The 17998-nt window shown below is 46.4% G+C and overlaps 2 long non-coding RNA genes across 41 annotated transcripts; both read left to right on the plus strand.

Annotated features, from left to right (window-relative positions):
* The first annotated feature begins 4137 nt into the window (after positions 1-4137).
* On the plus strand, positions 4138-5533 carry LOC127924249 (uncharacterized). Of its 3 annotated transcripts, none has more exons than XR_008117346.1 (3): positions 4138-4389; positions 4898-4953; positions 5470-5533. It is a non-coding gene; the product is annotated as an uncharacterized LOC127924249 (long non-coding RNA). The 3 variants fall into 3 exon arrangements; XR_008117345.1 differs by lacking the exon at positions 5470-5533 and adding an exon at positions 5356-5422 and having other exon boundaries at positions 4898-4981; XR_008117347.1 differs by lacking the exon at positions 5470-5533 and adding an exon at positions 5356-5422 and having other exon boundaries at positions 4138-4361; positions 4898-4981.
* Positions 5534-9493: 3960 nt separating this feature from the next.
* On the plus strand, positions 9494-13946 carry LOC127924250 (uncharacterized). Of its 38 annotated transcripts, XR_008117355.1 has the most exons (11): positions 9494-9854; positions 9984-10285; positions 10457-10586; positions 10674-10888; positions 10976-11192; positions 11494-11579; positions 11753-11796; positions 11926-12011; positions 12099-12356; positions 12701-12830; positions 13215-13946. It is a non-coding gene; the product is annotated as an uncharacterized LOC127924250 (long non-coding RNA). The 38 variants fall into 38 exon arrangements; XR_008117377.1 differs by lacking the exons at positions 11494-11579; positions 12099-12356; positions 12701-12830 and having other exon boundaries at positions 11623-11796; positions 13302-13944; XR_008117382.1 differs by lacking the exons at positions 11494-11579; positions 11926-12011; positions 12099-12356; positions 12701-12830 and having other exon boundaries at positions 11623-11796; positions 13215-13301; positions 13345-13944.
* The last annotated feature ends 4052 nt before the right edge of the window (positions 13947-17998 follow it).

Here is a 17998-nt window from a genome sequence, read left to right on the forward strand (position 1 = left end):
CTCCTCACCCTCCACCTCCTCCTCCACCTCCTCACACTCCACCACCTCCTCCACCTCCTCACCCTCCACCTCCTAACACTCAACCTCCTCCACCTCCTCACCATCCACCACCTCTTCCACCTCCTCACCCTCCACCTCCTCACCCTCCACCACCTCCTCCACCCCCTCACCCTCCACATCCACCTCCTCACCCTCCAACTCATCACCCTCCACCACCTCCTCCATCTCCTTACCCTCCACCACCTCCTCCACCTCCTCACCCTCAACCACCTCCTCTACCTCCACCACCTCCACCTCCTCACCCTTCACCTCCTCCTCCACCTCCTCACCCTTCACCTCCACCTCCTCACCCTTCACCTCCACCTCCTCACCCTCCACCTCCTCCTCCACCTCCTCACACTCCATCACCTCCTCCACCACCTCCTCCACCCCTCACCCTCCACATCCACCTCCTCACCCTCCACCTCATCACCCTCAACCACCTCCTCCACCTCCTCACCCTCCACCATCTCCTCCTCCACCTCCTCACCCTCCACCTCCTCCTCCACCTCCTCACCCTCCTGCCTGCCACCTCCACCTCCTCACCCTCCACCTCCACCTCCTCACCCTCCACCTCCTCCTCGACCTCCTCACCCTCCACCACCTCATCCACCTCCTCACGCTCCAACACCTCCTCCACCTCCTCCTCCTCACCCTCCACCTCCTCACCATTCCGCCTGCCACCTCCACCTCCTCACCCTCCACCATCACCTCCACCTCCTCCACCTCCTCACCCTCCACCTCCACCTCCTCACCCTCCACCTCCTCCTCCACCTCCTCATCATCCACCACCTCCTCCACCTCCTCCACCACCTCACCCTCCACCTCCTCACTCTCCACCTCCTCCTCCACCACCTCTTCCACCTCCTCACCCTCCACCTCCTCCTCCACCTCCTCATCATCCACCACCTCCTCCACCTCCTCACCCTCCTCCTCCACCTCCTCACCCTCCACCTCCTCACCCTCCACCACCTCCTCACCCTCCACCACCTCCTCCACCCCCTCACCCTCCACCTCCTCCCCCTCCACCTCCACCTCCTCACCCTCCACCTCCTCCTCCACCTCCTCATCATCCACCACCTCCTCCACCTCCTCACCCTCCACCTCCTCCTCCACCTCCTCACCCTCCACCTCCTCACCCTCCACCACCTCCTCACCCTCCACCACCTCCTCCACCCCCTCACCCCTCCACTTCCACCTCCTCACCCTCCACCTCATCACCCTCCACCACCTCCTCCACCTCCTCACCCTCCACCACCTCCTCACCCTCAACCACCTCCTCCACCTCCTCACCCTCCACCTGCACCTCCTCACCCTTCACCTCCTCCTCCACCTCCTCACCCTTCACCACCTCCTCCACCTCCTCACTCTTCACCTCCACCTCCTCACCCTCCACCTCCTCCTCCACCTCCTCACACTCCACCACCTTCTCTACCTCCTCACCCTCCACCTCCTAACACTCCACCTCCTCCTCCATCTCCTCACCCTCCACCACCTCCTCCACCTCCTCACCCTTCACCTCCTCCTCCACCTCCTCACCCTTCACCACCTCCTCCACCTTCACCTCCACCTCCTCACCCTCCACCTCCTCCTCCACCTCCTCACACTCCACCACCTCCTCCACCTCCTCACCCTCCACCTCCTAACACTCAACCTCCTCCACCTCCTCACCATCCACCACCTCTTCCACCTCCTCACCCTCCACCTCCTCACCCTCCACCACCTCCTCCACCCCTCACCCTCCACATCCACCTCTCACCCTCCAACTCATCACCCTCCACCACCTCCTCCATCTCCTTACCCTCCACCACCTCCTCCACCTCCTCACCCTCAACCACCTCCTCTACCTCCACCACCTCCACCTCCTCACCCTTCACCTCCTCCTCCACCTCCTCACCCTTCTCCTCCACCTCCTCACCCTTCACCTCCACCTCCTCACCCTCCACCTCCTCCTCCACCTCCTCACACTCCATCACCTCCTCCACCACCTCCTCCACCCCTCACCCTCCACATCCACCTCCTCACCCTCCACCTCATCACCCTCAACCACCTCCTCCACCTCCTCACCCTCCACCTCCTCACCCTTCACCTCCACCTCCTCCACCTCCTCACCCTTCACCTCCACCTCCTCCACCTCCTCACCCTTCACATCCACCTCCTCCACCTCCTCACCCTTCACCTCCACATCATCCACCTCCTCACCCTTCACCTCCTCCTCCACCTCCTCACCCTTCACCTCCACCTCCTCACCCTCCACCTCCACCTCCTCACCCTTCACATCCACCTCCTCCTCCACCTCCTCACCCTCCACCTCCACCTCTTCACCCTTCGATTTCTGGTGAAAATATATTTGCATTATGTTCCATGGAGCCGAATAATGAAAAGGTTGACATGATGACCATAATGTAATCTGTTATCCATGTTGAATAATGAAAAGGTTGACATGATGACCATAATGTAATCTGTTATCCATGTTGAATAATGAAAAGGTTGACATGGTGACCATAATGTAATCTGTTATCCATGTTGAATAATGAAAAGGTTGACATGGTGACCATAATGTAATCTGTTATCCATGTTGAATAATGAAAAGGTTGACATGGTGACCATAATGTAATCTGTTATCCATGTTGAATAATGAAAAGGTTGACATGATGACCATAATGTAATCTGTTATCCATGTTGAATAATGAAAAGGTTGACATGGTGACCATAATGTAATCTGTTATCCATGTTGAATAATGAAAAGGTTGACATGGTGACCATAATGTAATCTGTTATCCATGTTGAATAATGAAAAGGTTGACATGGTGACCATAATGTAATCTGTTATCCATGTTGAATAATGAAAAGGTTGACATGGTGACCATAATGTAATCTGTTATCCATGTTGAATAATGAAAAGGTTGACATGGTGACCATAATGTAATCTGTTATCCATGTTGAATAATGAAAAGGTTGACATGGTGACCATAATGTAATCTGTTATCCATGTTGAATAATGAAAAGGTTGACATGGTGACCATAATGTAATCTGTTATCCATGTTGAATAATGAAAAGGTTGACATGGTGACCATAATGTAATCTGTTATCCATGTTGAATAATGAAAAGGTTGACATGGTGACCATAATGTAATCTGTTATCCATGTTGAATAATGAAAAGGTTGACATGGTGACCATAATGTAATCTGTTATCCATGTTGAATAATGAAAAGGTTGACATGGTGACCATAATGTAATCTGTTATCCATGTTGAATAATGAAAAGGTTGACATGGTGACCATAATGTAATCTGTTATCCATGTTGAATAATGAAAAGGTTGACATGATGACCATAATGTAATCTGTTATCCATGTTGAATAATGAAAAGGTTGACATGGTGACCATAATGTAATCTGTTATCCATGTTGAATAATGAAAAGGTTGACATGGTGACCATAATGTAATCTGTTATCCATGTTGAATAATGAAAAGGTTGACATGGTGACCGTAATGTAATCTGTTATCCATGTTGAATAATGCAGAAGCCTTATTTCACTATAAACCCAACAGGGGAAAGAGAGACAGGAAGTGACGTGTGGATATAATATAAGCAGACAGAGAATGTGAAGGGAGGAAATGGCCTGTCAGTATAATCCTAGTTAGAGAAGGACAGAGCATTCAGCTCTCATCTCCAGGGTGATGCCTCTGTCCTTTCACTACAGAGCCCTACAGGAGGCAGGAACAGTTAGTAGACTGGCTGCATCCCAAATGGAATCCTATTCCCTATATACAGTAGTTCACTAATGGGCCCTGCTCAAAATGAGTGCAGTATAAAGGTAATAGGGGCCATTTGGCTCACACAGGAAGTGTCAACACAAGTGTGGTGTTAAAGTCCAGCCCTTCAATTCTCACCTCCATTAAATGCTGTTTAAATGTAGAACCCCCAGACCACCTGGGAGGAGGCTGTCATGACAGTTTACCACAGTCCCATTCACTAACAGGTTACCACAGAGTCTCATTCACTAACAGGTTACCACAGAGTCTCATTCACTAACAGGTTACCACAGAGTCTCATTCACTAACAGGTTACCACAGAGTCCCATTCACTAACAGGTTACCACAGAGTCTCATTCACTAACAGGTTACCACAGAGTCTCATTCACTAACAGGTTACCACAGAGTCTCATTCACTAACAGGTTACCACAGAGTCTCATTCACTAACAGGTTACCACAGAGTCTCATTCACTAACAGGTTACCACAGAGTCTCATTCACTAACAGGTTACCACAGAGTCTCATTCACTAACAGGTTACCACAGAGTCTCATTCACTAACAGGTTACCACAGAGTCTCATTCACTAACAGGTTACCACAGAGTCCCATTCACTAACAGGTTACCACAGAGTCCCATTCACTAAAAGGTTACCACAGAGTCTCTCATTCACTAACAGGTTACCACAGAGTCCCATTCACAAACAGGTTACCACAGAGTCCCATTCACTAACAGGTTACCACAGTCTCATTCACTAACAGGTTACCACAGAGTCACATTCACTAACAGGTTACCACAGAGTCCCATTCACTAAAAGGTTACCACAGAGTCTCATTCACTAACAGGTTACCACAGAGTCCCATTCACTAACAGGTTACCACAGAGTCTCATTCACTAACAGGTTACCACAGAGTCTCATTCACTAACAGGTTACCACAGAGTCTCATTCACTAACAGGTTACCACAGAGTCTCTCATTCACTAACAGGTTACCACAGAGTCCCATTCACTAACAGGTTACCACAGAGTCTCATTCACTAACAGGTTACCACAGAGTCTCTCATTCACTAACAGGTTACCACAGAGTCCCATTCACTAACAGGTTACCACAGAGTCTCATTGACTAACAGGTTACCACAGAGTCTCATTGACTAACAGGTTACCACAGAGTCTCATTGACTAACAGGTTACCACAGAGTCTCATTCACTAACAGGTTACCACAGAGTCTCTCATTCACTAACAGGTTACCACAGAGTCTCTCATTCACTAACAGGTTACCACAGAGTCTCTCATTCACTAACAGGTTACCACAGAGTACCATTCACTAACAGGTTACCACAGAGTCCCATTCACTAACAGGTTACCACAGAGTCCCATTCACTAACAGGTTACCACAGAGTACCATTCACTAACAGGTTACCACAGAGTCTCTCATTCACTAACAGGTTACCACAGAGTCCCATTCACTAACAGGTTACCACAGAGTCCCATTCACTAACAGGTTACCACAGAGTACCATTCACTAACAGGTTACCACAGAGTCTCTCATTCACTAACAGGTTACCACAGAGTCTCATTGACTAACAGGTTACCACAGAGTCTCTCATTCACTAACAGGTTACCACAGAGTCTCATTGACTAACAGGTTACCACAGAGTACCATTCACTAACAGGTTACCACAGAGTCTCATTGACTAACAGGTTACCACAGAGTCTCATTGACTAACAGGTTACCACAGAGTACCATTCACTAACAGGTTACCACAGAGTACCATTCACTAACAGGTTACCACAGAGTACCATTCACTAACAGGTTACCACAGAGTCTCATTCACTAACAGGTTACCACAGAGTCTCATTCACTAACAGGTTACCACAGAGTCTCATTCACTAACAGGTTACCACAGAGTACCATTCACTAACAGGTTACCACAGAGTCTCTCATTCACTAACAGGTTACCACAGAGTCCCATTCACTAACAGGTTACCACAGAGTACCATTCACTAACAGGTTACCACAGAGTCTCATTCACTAACAGGTTACCACAGAGTCTCTCATTCACTAACAGGTTACCACAGAGTACCATTCACTAACAGGTTACCACAGAGTACCATTCACTAACAGGTTACCACAGAGAACCATTCACTAACAGGTTACCACAGCATCTCATTATATACTAGAGTTGGTCCAATTAGGGTCAAGATGTAAACCAGATGATTGAAAGTTTGAATTTAGAGCAAAAACCTATTTTTTTTATTTATTTTACCTTTATTTAACCAGGCAAGTCAGTTAAGAACAAATTCTTATTTTCAATGACGGCCTGGGAACAGTGGGTTAACTGCCTGTTCAGGGGCAGAACGACAGATTTGTACCTCGTCAGCTTGGGGGTTTGAACCCTGCCGCCCCAATTAAACGTTCTCATTTTGAAATTTGAGCGATATTTCTACTAAACGGTCTTGTTTGGAACCATTTGAAAAAGAAATCAAGCGCTCTCCAATTCTATAGATGATTCTCAATGTGGTCAGATCTGGATGATTCTCAATGTGGTCAGATCTAGATGATTCTCAATGTGGTCAGATCTAGATGATTCTCAATGTGGTCAGATCTAGATGATTCTCAATGTGGTCAGATCTGGATGATTCTCAATGTGGTCAGATCTGGATGATTCTCAATGTGGTCAGATCTGGATGATTCTCAATGTGGTCAGATCTGGATGATTCTCAATGTGGTCAGATCTGGATGATTCTCAATGTGGTCAGATCTAGATGATTCTCAATGTGGTCAGATCTAGATGATTCTCAATGTGGTCAGATCTAGATGATTCTCAATGTGGTCAGATCTGGATGATTCTCAATGTGGTCAGATATACATTGTTCTCAATGTGGTCAGATCTGGATGATTCTCAATATGGTCAGATCTAGATGATTCTCAATGTGGTCATATCTACATGACTCTCAATGTGGTCAGATCTGGATGATTCTCAATGTGGTCAGATCTGGATGATTCTCAATGTGGTCAGATCTGGATGATTCTCAATGTGGTCAGATCTGGATGATTCTCAATGTGGTCAGATCTGGATGATTCTCAATGTGGTCAGATCTGGATGATTCTCAATGTGGTCAGATATACATTGTTCTCAATGTGGTCAGATCTAGATGATTCTCAATGTGGTCAGATATACATTGTTCTCAATGTGGTCAGATCTAGATGATTCTCAATGTGGTCAGATCTGGATGATTCTCAATGTGGTCAGATCTGGATGATTCTCAATGTGGTCAGATCTGGATGATTCTCAATGTGGTCAGATCTAGATGATTCTCAATGTGGTCAGATCTACATTGTTCTCAATGTGGTCAGATCTGGATGATTCTCAATGTGGTCAGATCTGGATGATTCTCAATGTGGTCAGATCTACATGATTCTCAATGTGGTCAGATCTGGATGATTCTCAATGTGGTCAGATCTGGATGATTCTCAATGTGGTCAGATCTGGATGATTCTCAATGTGGTCAGATCTGGATGATTCTCAATGTGGTCAGATCGAGATGATTCTCAATGTGGTCAGATCTACATGACTCTCAATGTGGTCAGATCTAGATGATTCTCAATGTGATCAGATTGAGATGATTCTCAATGTGGTCAGATCTACATGACTCTCAATGTGGTCAGATCTAGATGATTCTCAATGTGATCAGATTGAGATGATTCTCAATGTGGTCAGATCTGGATGATTCTCAATGTGGTCAGATCTACATGACAACCTCGTCGCTTGAATAGGTGAAATATGTCTTCCTGTTGTACTGTATCAGGAGGGTTGTTGAAACCAGGCCTGATTTATCCCCGTGTTACTGTAGATGAAGGGGAGGAGTCAGGTTAAATCCACTTCAATCAGTGTAGATGAGGGGGGAGGAGTCAGGTTAAATCCACTCACCGTGTTACTGCAGCCTGGTCTCATAGACTAGACGTAACATAGTAAACCTAATCTCGGGAATCGGAGATGGGTTCATATGTTACATTTACATTTACATTTAAGTCATTTAGCAGACGCTCTTATCCAGAGCGACTTACAAATTGGTGCATACACCTTATGACATCCAGTGGAACAGCCACTATACAAATGTTACATTTGGTATGGTTATATAAGACACGTTACTTATGACAATAGGGAGGACGGAATGGAGGGAGGCCACCTAGCCAACATTCAACCAATTGGAGGCCACCTAGCCAACATTCAACCAATTGGAGGCCACCTAGCCAACATTCAACCAATTGGAGGCCACCTAGCCAACATTCAACCAATTGGAGGCCACCTAGCCAACATTCAACCAATTGGAGGCCACCTAGCCAACATTAGACCCAACCAATTGGAGGCCACCTAGCCAACATTAGACCCAACCAATTGGAGGCCACTAGCCAACATTAGACCCAACCAATTGGAGGCCACCTAGCCAACATTAGACCCAACCAATTGGAGGCCACCTAGCCAACATTCAACCAATTGGAGGCCACCTAGCCAACATTAGACCCAACCAATTGGAGGCCACCTAGCCAACATTAGACCCAACCAATTGGAGGCCACCTAGCCAACAATTGGAGGCCACCTAGCCAACATTAGACCCAACCAATTGGAGGCCACCTAGCCAACATTCAACCAATTGGAGGCCACCTAGCCAACATTCAACCAATTGGAGGCCACCTAGCCAACATTCAACCAATTGGAGGCCACCTAGCCAACATTCAACCAATTGGAGGCCACCTAGCCAACATTCAACCAATTGGAGGCCACCTAGCCAACATTCAACCAATTGGAGGCCACCTAGCCAACATTCAACCAATTGGAGGCCACCTAGCCAACATTCAACCAATTGGAATTTGTGACACATCATATGTTTTGAAAATCAGTAACATATTTTACGAAATGAAATTCGTAACATATAGTATTGTAGGAATTGTAATTTGTAACATATAATGTAAAATAGATGGACAGCCACAAAGGAGTACATACCACACGAAACATAGCATTACTAAATTGGAGTGTCTCGGATTTAAATGTACTATGTTCGGTCTACCCAACTTAGTTACTGGGTTGTTACCCGGTCCAATTCTGTTGTATGCAGGGTTCTACACTATCGATTAATGTATGTATTTAGTAATATATTGATTATTGGATGAATATGTTTATTGTGATGTATTTAGTAATATATTGATATATTATATAACTGAATGTTTATTGTGATGTATTTAGTAATATATTGATATATTATATAACTGAATGTTTATTGTGATGTATTTAGTAATATATTGATATATTATATAACTGAATGTTTATTGTGATGTATTTAGTAATATATTGATATATTATATAACTGAATGTTTATTGTGATGTATTTAGTAATATATTGATATATTATATAACTGAATGTTTATTGTGATGTATTTAGTAATATATTGATATATTATATAACTGAATGTTTATTGTGATGTATTTAGTAATATATTGATATATTATATAACTGAATGTTTATTGTGATGTACTGAGTGGACAAAACATTAAGAACACCTGATTTCCATGAAACACTGACCAGGTGAATCCAGGTGAAAGATATGATTCATTATTGATGTCACTTGTTAAATCCACTTCAGTCAGTGTAGATGAAGGGGAGGAGTCAGGTTAAATCCACTTCAGTCAGTGTAGATGAAGGGGAGGAGTCAGGTTAAATCCACTTCAGTCAGTGTAGATGAAGGGGAGGAGTCAGGTTAAATCCACTTCAGTCAGTGTTGATGAAGGGGAGGAGTCAGGTTAAATCCACTTCAGTCAGTGTAGATGAAGGGGAGGAGTCAGGTTAAATCCACTTCAGTCAGTGTAGATGAAGGGGAGGAGTCAGGTTAAATCCACTTCAGTCAGTGTAGATGAAGGGGAGGAGTCAGGTTAAATCCACTTCAGTCAGTGCAGATGAAGGGGAGGAGTCAGGTTAAATCCACTTCAGTCAGTGTTGATGAAGGGGAGGAGTCAGGTTAAATCCACTTCAGTCAGTGTTGATGAAGGGGAGGAGTCAGGTTAAATCCACTTCAGTCAGTGTAGATGAAGGGGAGGAGTCAGGTTAAATCCACTTCAGTCAGTGTAGATGAAGGGGAGGAGTCAGGTTAAATCCACTTCAGTCAGTGTAGATGAAGGGGAGGAGTCAGGTTAAATCCACTTCAGTCAGTGTAGATGAAGGGGAGGAGTCAGGTTAAATCCACTTCAGTCAGTGTAGATGAAGGGGAGGAGTCAGGTTAAATCCACTTCAGTCAGTGTAGATGAGGGGGGAGGAGTCAGGTTAAATCCACTTCAGTCAGTGTAGATGAAGGGGAGGAGTCAGGTTAAATCCACTTCAGTCAGTGTAGATGAAGGGGAGGAGTCAGGTTAAATCCACTTCAGTCAGTGTAGATGAAGGGGAGGAGTCAGGTTAAATCCACTTCAGTCAGTGTAGATGAAGGGGAGGAGTCAGGTTAAATCCACTTCAGTCAGTGTAGATGAGGGGGAGGAGTCAGGTTAAATCCACTTCAGTCAGTGTAGATGAAGGGGAGGAGTCAGGTTAAATCCACTTCAGTCAGTGTTGATGAAGGGGAGGAGTCAGGTTAAATCCACTTCAGTCAGTGTAGATGAGGGGAGGAGTCAGGTTAAATCCACTTCAGTCAGTGTAGATGAGGGGGGAGGAGTCAGGTTAAATCCACTTCAGTCAGTGTAGATGAAGGGGAGGAGTCAGGTTAAATCCACTTCAGTCAGTGTAGATGAAGGGGAGGAGTCAGGTTAAATCCACTTCAGTCAGTGTAGATGAAGGGGAGGAGTCAGGTTAAATCCACTTCAGTCAGTGTAGATGAGAGGGGAGGAGTCAGGTTAAATCCACTTCAGTCAGTGTAGATGAAGGGGAGGAGTCAGGTTAAATCCACTTCAGTCAGTGTAGATGAAGGGGAGGAGTCAGGTTAAATCCACTTCAGTCAGTGTAGATGAAGGGGAGGAGTCAGGTTAAATCCACTTCAGTCAGTGTAGATGAAGGGGAGGAGTCAGGTTAAATCCACTTCAGTCAGTGTAGATGAAGGGGAGGAGTCAGGTTAAATCCACTTCAGTCAGTGTAGATGAAGGGGAGGAGTCAGGTTAAATCCACTTCAGTCAGTGTAGATGAGAGGGGAGGAGTCAGGTTAAATCCACTTCAGTCAGTGTAGATGAAGGGGAGGAGTCAGGTTAAATCCACTTCAGTCAGTGTAGATGAGGGGGGAGGAGTCAGGTTAAATCCACTTCAGTCAGTGTAGATGAGGGGGGAGGAGTCAGGTTAAATCCACTTCAGTCAGTGTAGATGAAGGGGAGGAGTCAGGTTAAATCCACTTCAGTCAGTGTAGATGAAGGGGAGGAGTCAGGTTAAATCGACTTCAGTCAGTGTAGATGAAGGGGAGGAGTCAGGTTAAATCCACTTCAGTCAGTGTAGATGAGGGGGAGGAGTCAGGTTAAATCCACTTCAGTCAGTGTAGATGAAGGGGAGGAGTCAGGTTAAATCCACTTCAGTCAGTGTTGATGAAGGGGAGGAGTCAGATTAAATCCACTTCAGTCAGTGTAGATGAGGGGGAGGAGTCAGGTTAAATCCACTTCAGTCAGTGTAGATGAGGGGGAGGAGTCAGGTTAAATCCACTTCAGTCAGTGTAGATAAAGGGGAGGAGTCAGGTTAAATCCACTTCAGTCAGTGTAGATGAAGGGGAGGAGTCAGGTTAAATCCACTTCAGTCAGTGTAGATGAAGGGGAGGAGTCAGGTTAAATCCACTTCAGTCAGTGTAGATGAGGGGGAGGAGTCAGGTTAAATCCACTTCAGTCAGTGTAGATGAAGGGGAGGAGTCAGGTTAAATCCACTTCAGTCAGTGTAGATGAAGGGGAGGAGTCAGGTTAAATCCACTTCAGTCAGTGTAGATGAGGGGGGAGGAGTCAGGTTAAATCCACTTCAGTCAGTGTAGATGAGGGGGGAGGAGTCAGGTTAATCCACCTTCAGTCAGTGTAGATGAAGGGGAGGAGTCAGGTTAAATCCACTTCAGTCAGTGTAGATGAAGGGGAGGAGTCAGGTTAAATCCACTTCAGTCAGTGTTGATGAGGGGGAGGAGTCAGGTTAAATCCACTTCAGTCAGTGTAGATGAAGGGGAGGAGTCAGGTTAAATCCACTTCAGTCAGTGTAGATGAAGGGGAGGAGTCAGGTTAAATCCACTTCAGTCAGTGTAGATGAAGGGGAGGAGTCAGGTTAAATCCACTTCAGTCAGTGTAGATGAGAGGGGAGGAGTCAGGTTAAATCCACTTCAGTCAGTGTAGATGAAGGGGAGGAGTCAGGTTAAATCCACTTCAGTCAGTGTAGATGAAGGGGAGGAGTCAGGTTAAATCCACTTCAGTCAGTGTAGATGAAGGGGAGGAGTCAGGTTAAATCCACTTCAGTCAGTGTAGATGAAGGGGAGGAGTCAGGTTAAATCCACTTCAGTCAGTGTAGATGAAGGGGAGGAGTCAGGTTAAATCCACTTCAGTCAGTGTAGATGAAGGGGAGGAGTCAGGTTAAATCCACTTCAGTCAGTGTAGATGAGAGGGGAGGAGTCAGGTTAAATCCACTTCAGTCAGTGTAGATGAAGGGGAGGAGTCAGGTTAAATCCACTTCAGTCAGTGTAGATGAAGGGGAGGAGTCAGGTTAAATCCACTTCAGTCAGTGTAGATGAGAGGGAGGAGTCAGGTTAAATCCACTTCAGTCAGTGTAGATGAAGGGGAGGAGTCAGGTTAAATCCACTTCAGTCAGTGTAGATGAAGGGGAGGAGTCAGGTTAAATCGACTTCAGTCAGTGTAGATGAAGGGGAGGAGTCAGGTTAAATCCACTTCAGTCAGTGTAGATGAGGGGAGGAGTCAGGTTAAATCCACTTCAGTCAGTGTAGATGAAGGGGAGGAGTCAGGTTAAATCCACTTCAGTCAGTGTAGATGAGAGGGGAGGAGTCAGGTTAAATCCACTTCAGTCAGTGTAGATGAAGGGGAGGAGTCAGGTTAAATCCACTTCAGTCAGTGTAGATGAAGGGGAGGAGTCAGGTTAAATCGACTTCAGTCAGTGTAGATGAAGGGGAGGAGTCAGGTTAAATCCACTTCAGTCAGTGTAGATGAGGGGAGGAGTCAGGTTAAATCCACTTCAGTCAGTGTAGATGAAGGGGAGGTGTCAGGTTAAATCCACTTCAGTCAGTGTTGATGAAGGGGAGGAGTCAGATTAAATCCACTTCAGTCAGTGTAGATGAGGGGAGGAGTCAGGTTAAATCCACTTCAGTCAGTGTAGATGAGGGGAGGAGTCAGGTTAAATCCACTTCAGTCAGTGTAGATGAAGGGGAGGAGTCAGGTTAAATCCACTTCAGTCAGTGTAGATGAGGGGGAGGAGTCAGGTTAAATCCACTTCAGTCAGTGTAGATGAAGGGGAGGAGTCAGGTTAAATCCACTTCAGTCAGTGTAGATGAGGGGGGAGGAGTCAGGTTAAATCCACTTCAGTCAGTGTAGATGAAGGGGAGGAGTCAGGTTAAATCCACTTCAGTCAGTGTAGATGAAGGGGAGGAGTCAGGTTAAATCCACTTCAGTCAGTGTAGATGAGGGGGGAGGAGTCAGGTTAAATCCACTTCAGTCAGTGTAGATGAAGGGGAGGAGTCAGGTTAAATCCACTTCAGTCAGTGTAGATGAAGGGGAGGAGTCAGGTTAAATCCACTTCAGTCAGTGTAGATGAGGGGGGAGGAGTCAGGTTAAATCCACTTCAGTCAGTGTAGATGAGGGGGGAGGAGTCAGGTTAAATCCACTTCAGTCAGTGTAGATGAAGGGGAGGAGTCAGGTTAAATCCACTTCAGTCAGTGTAGATGAGGGGGGAGGAGTCAGGTTAAATCCACTTCAGTCAGTGTAGATGAGGGGGGAGGAGTCAGGTTAAATCCACTTCAGTCAGTGTAGATGAAGGGGAGGAGTCAGGTTAAATCCACTTCAGTCAGTGTAGATGAAGGGGAGGAGTCAGGTTAAATCCACTTCAGTCAGTGTAGATGAAGGGGAGGAGTCAGGTTAAATCCACTTCAGTCAGTGTAGATGAGGGGGGAGGAGTCAGGTTAAATCTACTTCAGTCAGTGTAGATGAAGGGGAGGAGACGGGTTAAAGAAGGATTTTTAAGTCTTGAGACAATTGAGACATGGATTGTGTATGTGTGCCATTCAGAGGGTGAAGTGGCAAGACACAAGATTAAAGTGCCTTTGAACGGGGAATGGAAGTATGTGCCAGGTAGACCAGTCAAGAACTGCAACGCTGCTGGGTTTTTCACGCCGAACAGTTTCCTGTGTGTGTCAAGAATGGTCCACCACCCAACGGATATCCAGACAACTTGACATAACTGTGGGAAGCATTGGAGTCAACATGGGCCAGAATCCCTGTGGAACACTTTAGACACCTTGTAGAGTCCATGTCCCGACGAATTGAGGCTGATCTGAGGGCAAAAGGGGGAGCAACTCAATATTAGGAAGGTGTTCCTAATATTTTGTATACTCAGTGTATGTATTAATATATACAGTCATGGCCAAAAGTTTTGAGAATGACACAAATATTAATTTCCACAAAATTTGCTGCTTCAGTGTCTTTAGATATTTTTGTCAGATGTTACTATGGAATACAGAAGTATAATTACAAACATTTCATAAGTGTCAAAGGCTTTTATTGACAATTACATGAAGTTGATGCAAAGAGTCAATATTTGCAGTGTTGACCCTTCTTTTTCAAGACCTCTGCAATCCGCCCTGGCATGCTGTCAATTAACTTCTGGGCCACATCCTGACTGATGGCAGCCCATTCTTGCATAATCAATGCTTGGAGTTTGTCAGAATTTGTGGGTTTTTGTTTGTCCACCTGCCTCTTGAGGATTGACCACAAGTTCTCAATGGCATTAAGGTCTGGGGAGTTTCCCGGCCGTGGACCCAAAAGATCGATGTTTTGTTCCCAGAGCCACATAGTTATCACTTTTGCCTTATGGCAAGGTGCGCCATCATGCTGGAAAAGGCATTGTTCGTCACCAAACTGTTCCTGGATTGTTGGGAGAAGTTGCTCTCAGAGGATGTGTTGGTACCTTTCTTTATTCATGGCTGTGTTCTTAGGCAAAATTGTGAGTAAGCCCACTCCCTTGGCTGAGAAGCAACCCCACACATGAATGGTCTCAGGATACTTTACTGTTGGCATGACACAGGACTGATGGTAGCGCTCACCTGGTCTTCTCCGGACAAGCTTTTTTCCGGATGCCCCAAACAATCAGAAAGGGGATTCATCAGAGAAAATTACTTTACCCCAGTCTTCAGCAGTCCAATCCCTGTACCTTTTGCGGAATATCAGTCTGTCCCTGATGTTTTTCCTGGAGTGAAGTGGCTTCTTTGCTACCCTTCTTGACACCAGGCCATCCTCCAAAAGTCTTTGCCTCACTGTGCATGCAGATGCACTCACACCTGCCTGCTGCCATTCCTGAGCAAGCTCTGTACTGGTGGTGCCCCGATCCCGAAGCTGAATCAACTTTAGGAGACGGTCCTGGCACTTGCTGGACTTTCTTGGGCGCCCTGAAGCTTTCTTCACAAAAATTGAACCGCTCTCCTTGAAGTTCTTGATGATCCGATAAATGGTTGATTTAGGTGCAATCTTACTGGCAGCAATATCCTTGCCTGTGAAGCCCTTTTTGTGCAAAGCAATGATGACAGCACGTGTTTCCTTGCAGGTAACCATGGTTGACAGAGGAAGAACAATGATTCCAAGCACCACCCTCCTTTTGAAGCTTCCAGTCTGTTATTTGAACTCAATCAGCATGACAGAGAGAATCTCCAGCCTTGTCCTCATCAACACTCACACCTGTGTTAACGTGAAAATCACTGACATGATGTCAGCTGGTCCTTTTGTGGCACGGCTGAAATGCAGTGAAAATGTTTTTTTGGTATTCCATTCATTTGCATGGAAAAGAGGGACTTTTCAATTAATTGCAAATCATCTGATCACTCTTCATAACATTCTGGAATATATGAAAATTGCCATCATACAAACTGAGGCAGCAGTCTTTGTGAAAATTCATATTTGTGTTATTCTCAACATTTTTTGCCACGACTGTACAGGTGATGCTGCATGAAAACATTCTAACAATATTGTAAGTACTGTTCCCAGTAGAGGTCGGTGTTTGAAAGCAACTTGGAATCGAAGAATCTACCGGAATCACTGCGGAATCTCACATTTTTCAACACATGGTTTCAAAAACCACATGATCGAACAAAGCTTCAGATGTTATTGATCCTGTTACTTGAAACGAGTGTCAGTGCGTTGTGTCGGATCAGTAATGTTTTGAAAACTGCTTCGAGAACGTCAAAGCTTCTGTATCAATCGTCCCGTCACTAACAGTTTATGTTACCTGTCCAGTTATCGACCGTGATGGGAACCCCAGGCCTTATGATCCCAGTTATCGACCGTGATGGGAACCCCAGGCTTTATGATCCCAGTTATCGACCGTGATGGGAACCCCAGGCCTTATGATCCCAGTTATCGACCGTGATGGGAACCCCAGGCCTTATCATCCCAGTTATCGACAGTGATGGGAACCCCAGGCCTTATGATCCCAGTTATCGACAGTGATGGGAACCTCAGGCCTTATGATCCCAGTTATCGACAGTGATGGGAACCCCAGGCTTTATGATCCCTGTTATCGACAGTGATGGGAACCTCAGGCGTTATGATCCCAGTTATCGACAGTGATGGGAACCCCAGGCTTTATGATCCCAGTTATCGACAGTGATGGGAACCCCAGGCCTTATGATCCCAGTTATCGACAGTGATAGGAACCCCAGGCATTATGATCCCAGTTATCGACCGTGATGGGAACCCCAGGCCTTATGATCCCAGTTATCGACCGTGATGGGAACCCCAGGCCTTATCATCCCAGTTATCGACAGTGATGGGAACCCCAGGCCTTATGATCCCAGTTATCGACAGTGATGGGATCCTCAGGCCTTATGATCCCAGTTATCGACAGTGATGGGAACCTCAGGCGTTATGATCCCAGTTATCGACAGTGATGGGAACCCCAGGCTTTATGATCCCAGTTATTGACCGTGATGGGAACCCCTGTCTTTATGATCCCAGTTATCGACCGTGATGGAAACCCCTGTCGTTATGATCCCAGTTATTGACCGTGATGGGAACCCCAGGCGTTATGATCCCAGTTATCGACTGTGATGGGAACCCCAGGTGTTATGATCCCAGTTATCGACCGTGATGGGAACCCCAGGCGTTATGATCCCAGTTATCGACCGTGATGGGAACCCCAGGCGTTATGATCCCAGTTATCGACCGTGATGGGAACCCCAGGCGTTATGATCCCAGTTATCGACCGTGATGGGATCCCCAGGCGTTATGATCCCAGTTATCGACCGTGATGGGAACCCCAGGCCTTATGATCCCAGTTATCGACCGTGATGGGAACCTCAGGCGTTATGATCACAGTTATCGACCGTGATGGGAACCCCAGGCCTTATGATCCCAGTTATCGACCGTGATGGGAACCCCAGGCGTTATCATCCCAGTTATTGACCGTGATGGGAACCCCAGGCGTTATCGACCGTGATGGGAACCCCAGGCGTTATGATCCCAGTTATCGACCGTGATGGGATCCCCAGGCGTTATGATCCCAGTTATCGACCGTGATGGGAACCCCAGGCCTTATGATCCCAGTTATCGACAGTGATGGGAACCCCAGGCCTTATGATCCCAGTTATCGACCGTGATGGGAACACCAGGCCTTATGATCCCAGTTATCGACTGTGATGGGAACCCCAGGCTTTATGATCCCAGTTATCGACCGTGATGGGAACCCCAGGCCTTATGATCCCAGTTATCGACCGTGATGGGAACCCCAGGCCTTATCATCCCAGTTATCGACAGTGATGGGAACCCCAGGCCTTATGATCCCAGTTATCGACAGTGATGGGATCTTCAGGCCTTATGATCCCAGTTATCGACAGTGATGGGAACCCCAGGCCTTATGATCCCAGTTATCGACAGTGATGGGAACCTCAGGCATTATGATCCCAGTTATCGACAGTGATGGGAACCCCAGGCTTTATGATCCCAGTTATCGACAGTGATGGGAACCCCAGGCCTTATGATCCCAGTTATCGACAGTGATAGG

This window comes from Oncorhynchus keta, unplaced genomic scaffold, assembly GCF_023373465.1.
Source record: "Oncorhynchus keta strain PuntledgeMale-10-30-2019 unplaced genomic scaffold, Oket_V2 Un_contig_3880_pilon_pilon, whole genome shotgun sequence".
In the NCBI taxonomy this organism is placed as follows: Eukaryota; Metazoa; Chordata; class Actinopteri; order Salmoniformes; family Salmonidae; genus Oncorhynchus; species Oncorhynchus keta.